At 38.5% G+C, this 8001-nt stretch overlaps 1 pseudogene; it reads right to left on the bottom strand.

Annotated features, from left to right (window-relative positions):
• Positions 1-3351: 3351 nt before the first annotated feature.
• LOC118984774 (60S ribosomal protein L13a-like) lies at positions 3352-3854 on the bottom strand (annotated as a pseudogene).
• Positions 3855-8001: the final 4147 nt, after the last annotated feature.

The following is an 8001-nucleotide window of genomic DNA, read 5'->3' as shown; positions in this document are numbered from 1 at the left end:
ATTTATAAAAAATACTTTGTAGCCCTGGCTGGTGTAGCTCAGTGGATTGAGCTCAGGCCTGCGAACCACAGGATCACGGTTCGATTCCCAGTCAGGGCACATGCCTGGGTTGCAGGCCAGTTCCCAGCAGGGGACTCATGAAAGGCAACCATACATTGATATTTCTCTGCTCTTCTTCCCTTCCTCTCTAAAGATAAATAAATAAAATCTAAAAAAAAAAAAACTTTGTAAAGTTCTTTAGTCAGCAAGGTATTAGCATCTTTTAATTTAAGGAAAGAAAAGAAATGTCGTTGTTTAGATGGATTTTTAAGCTCCCAAAGAGGGTTTTGAGGGTTAAGATCTTAGCTTTGGCTTTGAAACCTGACCCATTGGAAAGGTATGCCCTGCATCGCATGTGAAACTAGGCTCTCTAATGCGTCGACTGTATACAGGAGGAAGACAGACCCGGATTTAAGTCCAGGGAAATTTGACAACCTCTCTAAAATGAGGATACTAATAGGGCAAAGGAGAGAGTTAAATGAGACACTACGCGTCAAATTTCTATCAGAATGCTTGACATTCTGGCACCTGTAGTGTTAGTTCTCTCTCCCAACTGCCACACCCCTTGAGAGGTTAACAGGTATTTTCATAGATTTTTTTCATAAGCATTAAGAGAATAAGACTTTACTTTAGCATCAGTGTATTTTATTTTGGTATCCATATAATACTTAGGAATATTTTAAAGGAATGTGTTCTTATTTCAAGGGCATCTTGAATTATTTCTCGAGATAGGCTGGCTCAGTTGGCTATAGTCAGCAAGTAATAGCCAACACTTAAGCTATTTATTTCATTATATTTGCTATGTGTTGCATCTTTCCTGTTGGTCCAGATAGAATGGATTTATTTTCAAGTCAAGATGAATACTTATATCCAAAGCTCAGAGTTTGGATGCAGAATTGCAAGCATTGGTAGTTTAAGAGCATAAATATTACTGTGAATTGTCCATGAAATGGAAGGTTATAACTTCTCTCATCCACTGCAATTCTATCTAAAAAAGTCTTTTTTTTCTCATGAAAAATACAACAATCCTTTCCATTTCTATACCACTTTACATTTAATATAATATGTTCATATGACTTACTTCAACCAGATGTTACTACCCAAACTTGAGGCATTCAGATTCAAAAGACGTGTATTACTAAGCGCTCACTATGTGCTGGCTTTGGTTAGTAGGCACTTAGACCCTTATACATAATTTTGTCCTGTGATCTTCACTTTCAAAACTTAATGAAGGACAGGTAATTGGAACAGAGTAACCAGGACTCAAGGTTTTAGACTCCCAGTCTAGTGCTTTTCTTTTTCCTTTTTTTCAACAATCTTGTTCCTCAAGAAAGATCACCAGCGTCACTCAGAGACCTAGGGTTCTAATCTCAATGAGTGGCTCTCTGCGGGACCTTGGGGGAGCCGCCTTCCCCTTTCTGGGCCTCAGGTAAGTACCTCACTTATAAAATGAGGAGCATAGACACAATGATCTCTTCAGTCTTTCCCTGCACTGGCAATTCACTTGCCTATGGAACACACTACTATGGGAATATTCTGAGGATGCCCTTTCATTAGACCGATGTCCAGATTTGGAAGAACACATGCACTCCTGTGTTCGTGGTGGCATTAGTTACAATAGCCAAGACATGGAAGCAACCCAAGTGCCCATAATAGATGAGTGGGTAAAAAAGTGGTGGTACATATATACAATAGAATATTACTTGGCCATACAATAGAATAAAATCATATGATTTGTTACAGCAGGGGTAGACCTAAAAGTGAAACAAGTCAGAAAGACAACTACTATATGAGTTTGTTTGTATGTGGGATCTAAAGAACAAATTAAATAGGCAAAATTGAAACAGACTCAGTGACCCAGAGAATGGACTGAGGGCTGCAAGCAGGGGAGGGTTAGGGGACTGGGTGAAAAAGGTAAAGCGAGTACAAAGGACAAACCGGTAGATAAAACAGTCACGGGGATGCGAGGAAGGGAATAGAGTCCATAATGTTAACTGCATTGTGCCGCGTGTGTACAGAAATTATTGGGAGGAACATTTTGTAAAGTGTGTAATTGCTTAACCACTAGGCTGTACACCTGAAACTAATGCAAGATAATACTAAGTAAGGATAAATGGAAACTGATACAAAATGATAATACTGAAGATAAATTGTAACTGAAAAATGAAATTTAAAGCTCTTTACAAAAAGATATGTAGTGTGCAGCACTGATAAGAACGGGGGCTCTGGAGTCACACAGACTGGGACTGCCAGGTTGTCAACTTGGGAAAGCCATGGCACAGGTGTCATGGTGTGACTGAAGCGTGGGGGGTGGGGAGAAGAGTGGTGGCAGGTGAGACCGAAAAGGCAAACAGAAGCTACACCATGGAGGGGTTTTTGTTCATGAATGTTGTCTCTGGATAATGATCTTTCTGTATCTGCACTTTTGTCCCATATGGGAAAGAGAAACAAAAGGGGATCTAAAATAGAAAACCAGATTTGCGTTTTCCATTGTGTCACCTTGGGCAAGACAATCACTGTGTGATTACTCCACCTTCATGGGACTCCACTGTGCCCTCATTGACTCAAATCCTCTAGGTTCTTCTCTTTTCCAGCCATAGCTGTTGTCAACAGTTCTGCTCAAGCTTCTGCCAGCTATACTGCCAACAGCACCTCAGTAAAAGTGTGTGCAGCTTTCTGTCCCAGCGTGCATGCAAGAGCCTGCTCAACACTCACATATGTACCATCTGGGTGTAGGAGAGAGTTGGTGCCCAATGGAATTTCTCAAACGATGAGAAAGGAAAGGCTTGCCTATTTAGAAAGAGGCATGGGGGATGAGCACCACAATGGAAGATGATTGGATAGTATCTTCTTATACTGAGTTTCCTTCAGTCTTCCATCCGACACTCCTGCTGTCAGGCATCATTTCTCAAACTGCCTGCGCACAAGCCCTTGTCTCAGGTGCTACTTTCTGGTGGAAGCCAGGCTAAGACATTGTCTAAGTCGAGGGTCATACTGTATATAATACCTTTTTGTGAGTTGTTAAATGAGGTGTGTATGCATATAATATAATAAAGAATGAATTATATATATAAATGTGCATGTAAAATACATAGCGCGGTCCTCAGTACAGAGTAAGTGCTCAAGAATATTACATATTAGGAGATGGCTGCTGCTTTTGTCCCTGGGCTTACATCAATTATGTCTATACCACACATCATATTGTGGAATTATAGGCTGAATTTTAATGTGGTAATGAGATTTTTGTTTCTTTAGGCCATTTTATTTTATTTTTTAATTTACTTATTTATTTTGAAGAATTAATAGTAAATTTTATTGGGCACAGACCAAGAGTACATGAATTTTGAGGACATCTGTGTAGCTTATCAGTTTTCTTCTCTTTGTTCTTTTTGGCTTGTTTCTATAACCTTGTGAGCTATTTGTTCTTCTTGTAATGGATCTTGGCCTTCTCCTTCCTTTTTTTCAGAGTGGCTGTGACTGCCTGGTACTTCCAGCCAACCTCATGAACCGGCTGCTCTAGGTAGGCAAACTTCCATGTAGGCTTTAGTGCACAACCTTGAGGGCAGCAGGAACCACACTTGCTTCTTCTCGTCATAGGGCGGTGGGATTCCATGAGACACTGGGAGGTGGCCTGGCCTGGTTTGGTTTGGTGGGGCAGCTTCCTCGCATGGTCCACCAGAAGATGTGGCTAGGGGCTGGAAAGTGTCATGACCACGGGATGGGTTGGTGTTTATCTGTTTGTAGAGGAAGGCCAGAAACTTAAACTTATTCCTGTAGAAACTGTCCAAGAGCTCCAGGACCTGCCCCTCTGCCATCTTCCGCAGCTGCCCGGGAAAGAAGTTTCTTTCAGGCCATTTTAGTATAGGAGTCAAAATTTAATAAAACGGATTTCTTTGGGTCTACTCTACCTGTGATTGAGGAACTTTCCATTTCACCATTTTATTTTTTTTCTGGTTCATTGTTCATGTTTTCAGGGGAAGATTTTCATTACTTTCCACTACAGAAGAGAGTCGGGCATGTCTTTTGCCCTCCACTGGATATTTGAAGACAAAAATTTTATGCCCATTATGCAGGTATGAATATTGAAGCTGGGTACTTTCTCAACTTGTTGATATTCATGCAGCTAATGTGTAGTAGAATCTGAAGTTGAACTGGGTCTCCTTTCAGAACCCAAGTTCAAACCCTTTTTATAATCACTGTGCCATGTTAGCTTAATTGGTGTTTCACTCCATTTATCACACATGGTTCAGTAATAGTCACTCCTGTATATCTAAGGTATGTAGATTATTTTAATTCCATTTATTTCAGACACAGACACACCTTCACCAGATTGAAACCCTCAAGACAAAGGAGCCCAGGAAAGAAATCTTGTCAGAAAGAGAGAGGAAGTTTTCATGGAGTTGCTTGGAGTCAGAAACTTTTAATGAAACCAGTGGTATTGTTTACCAAGCTAAGACTCTGTCAGATGTCAGGAGAGAGATGTGTAGATGTCAACTCATAAAGTACATCTCTAGTGTGATAGTGGAAATATAAGAAGCTGCAATCCCTTCATGCTAAGAGATAATGAAGGAGGCCAGAGATAAGTTGAAAGAATCACTGGTTACCAAGAGGGAACAGCAATTGTTTTTTGCTAAATCAAATATTTGTGAGACTGGGATTTGATTACCGATGGTTTAACAATTGAAGCGAAAGATAATTTTCTAAAATGCCCAAGGAGTTGGAGTAATTCTGATAACTGTTTCTTGTATAAAAATAATTAATCATTAGAATTTGAAATGCATGCAAATAGTGATGGGGATAGGAGATATTTTGCAACGTGAAGGCATTATGGTATACCATGTTTGAAGGACTAAAATTTATCCTGCTGTTACAGGCACCATTTCATCCCTTGTCAATGTAAGACATTTGGTTTTGATTTTTTATTTTACTAACAATTATTGAGTGAATACCATATGCCAGATACTTTTATGTTGGCTTTAAAAATTTTGATAATTACAAACACCATTAAAACATATATTATTATTTCACTTAATGGAAGATAAAGCATATTCAAAGAAGTTAAATGGTGCCCAAGGACACAGAGCTTGTAAGGTAAACATTTGGCTTGGTCCTCAGGTCTGTGCGTACACTGAAAATCCAGTCTTTCCTCCATACCACTCTGCCATTCAGGCATTTCTAAACTACAGTTTCTGGCCAAAAGGGGTTTGTGAAGTATTGGTTTGAGGTCTGTAGTCTTGGTGGAGAAAAACAAAACAAAACAACAAATCAATATATTATTTTGAATGAGGTTGAAATAAGGAAGGTCAAGATCATTCATCAGGTGTGTTCGCTGATTCATTGCTGTAAAAATCCTGATCATTATCTTTGGTGAGAAATGAACAACAGTCTGTTAGAGCTGAAGGAACCTGGCATTCATGTGATTCAGCCTTCTCACTTTACAAATGAGAACCCTGGAGTTCATAAGGGGGAGGTGATTTGTCCAAGATTGCTTTGGGATGTCTCAGTGTCAGGGCTTATTCATCAGAGTCCCAGCTCTCTGCAGCAAAGTCTTGGATTTGTGCTGAGAAAAGACTGATTCTCCTTCTACATGACAGCTCTTTAAATATTTGGTGACAGTGATCCCATGCCCCTATGTCTCTTCCCCTTTAGACTAACTAGTCTTTCACTGGTCAAACATTTCCATTGTGGCAGAGATTCCAGATTCTTCATTATGTTGGATCTTTTCCAAAAGTGCATTATATTGTCAATTTTCCTCCCAAACTTTGGTATCCAGTAATGAATACATCACCTTAAGTTATATCAGTAAAAGATTTAGTTAAGGAGAGTGGATATAATGTCTTGTAACTTGCACAATTAAGATTGAAGTTACAGTTGTTGGTTTTGGGGTTATGGAATTATAAATATGACAAAATGAGTTGAAATGGAATAATTGGTCTTCACTCTTCAACAAAAAAATGTTGGATAAAAATAATACAAAAAATTTGCCCATATAGCTGAAGAATAAACCAAGAACAGAAAATACCCAAGTGTGAAAATAAAAAGAAAGTTCAGCCCTGGCTGGTGTAGCTCAGTGGATTGAGCTTGGGCCTGCGAACCACATGATAGCAGTTTGATTCCCAGTCAGGGCACATGCCTGGGTTGCAGGCCAGTTCCCAGCAGGGCACTCATGAGAAGCAACCATACATTGATACTTCTCTCCTTCCCTTCCCCTCTAAAAACAAATAAATAAAATATTTTAAAAAATTCTAAAAAAAAAAAAGAAAGTTCAGTCAGAGCAGCAAAGCTGAAAAGGCTTTTATAATTAATGTAGCATCATATAGAATTTATTATTATTATTATTTTTGGATACTTCATTTTTATTGTATTTTTTCTATTACCATTTATCCCTCCTATACTCTCTTCTACCTTCAACCATCCCCCTCCCCCTCCCCACAATCACCACACTTTTAATGTCTGGAGACTGGGTGCTAAGATTCTCTGACATTGACATCAGGAGCATTTTTAAGGCCTTGGATTTCAAGCTCATGATATATAGATGAGCTACCCACTGAAGGATAGAGTCAAGAAGATCTATTCAATCCTGGAATAAGGACTGGATAAACTTAGCCTGCCTCTTTTGGGAGGCAAAAAATAAGTTTCTGATTCATCTGAGGTTGTGTCTGGCAAACGAATCACTAGTGAGAAGCAACCCCAGATCTGCAGCACACACAAATGTGGGATATTGTGAGTCAATGTAGTACTGATGTAATATGACTACCAGACCAAAAAGGAAACATAAAACTAGAAGTCTAGAACCAAAAAGTCTAGAACCACAGTGAAGACCACACTGATTAACAGATACAACACATTCTTTAGGGACACTTGTAATGTATCAAGACTACCAAAGTGCTGTTGAAGGTAAGAAAACAATCAAATATAAAAAAATCACACAATGGGATAAATTGCCATGAGAGAAATTAGCAGGTGAAACAAATATCAGCAGTTGATCTAAATATCACCTCAAGAGATAGAAATAATTGAACAATCTACAGGAGACATTAAACAGATTTAATGTGATCAAAGAGATAAAATATCAAAGAAGAATAGAAACTGAAGCACAACAGGATAACTTGAAAAAATCACAGGTAGATTTAAAACAGAACAAAAGTGTAACCAAGTGAAAAAAGATGATTAAAAAAAGTGCTTAATTGAAAGATGAAGAGAGAAACAATGATTTTGAAAATAGATCTGAGAAAATATAGTGATGGAAAACACGAAATTGAGACAGGGAAGCCAGAGATTCCAATATCATAGAAATAGCAGATGGAGAAAATAGGATAGAGTAAATGTTGATGGAAATAATGACAAAGAATTTTCAGAATTAAATTACATGATTTAGAAGATAAAGGACCACACAGGTCCTGATCAGGATAAATTCTATAATTTAATAAATATTGAATAAACACCTATTAGACACCCTTGCAGATGCTCAACCAGCTATTAGATAAAAACTTTTTACCTCACAGAGCTTACATTCTAGTTGAGGGTGGGGAGAAATGGACAATAAAGACAGCAGAAAAGTAAAGCAGGGTAATGGGAGAATTGTACTTAATTTATGGTCATCTGGAATCTGTACAGCCACTCAGCCCATGTGACTTTACTGTGCTTTGGGGCACAAGATCCAGTCTTGCTCATCTCTGCATGGCAGGAGGCACGATGTATCATAATTCTTGATGTACCTCGATATTCAACAATAATTATATGAATTTAATGAAATGAATTCTCTGCCATCTTATCTTACCATTTTTTGCTTTGGTTAGTGTCTATCTTATTGATTTCCAAGGCTGTACTCAACTATCTTGAAAAGAGGCACCAAAAACTTTATTCTTTGTCTGCCCGCAGCCATACCTTTGTAAGTGTTATCTTCATTTTGTGCCTGTCTACTCATCTGTATCCTTGCTGCTACTGCCTCAGGTTAGTTCT

The sequence above is a fragment of the Sturnira hondurensis genome, unplaced genomic scaffold, assembly GCF_014824575.4.
Source record: "Sturnira hondurensis isolate 20B ecotype Veracruz unplaced genomic scaffold, ASM1482457v3 Scaffold0003801, whole genome shotgun sequence".
In the NCBI taxonomy this organism is placed as follows: domain Eukaryota; kingdom Metazoa; phylum Chordata; class Mammalia; order Chiroptera; family Phyllostomidae; genus Sturnira; species Sturnira hondurensis.
The sequence above is the reverse complement of the archived record's forward strand: the minus strand, read 5'-3'. Positions and strand labels throughout refer to the sequence as shown.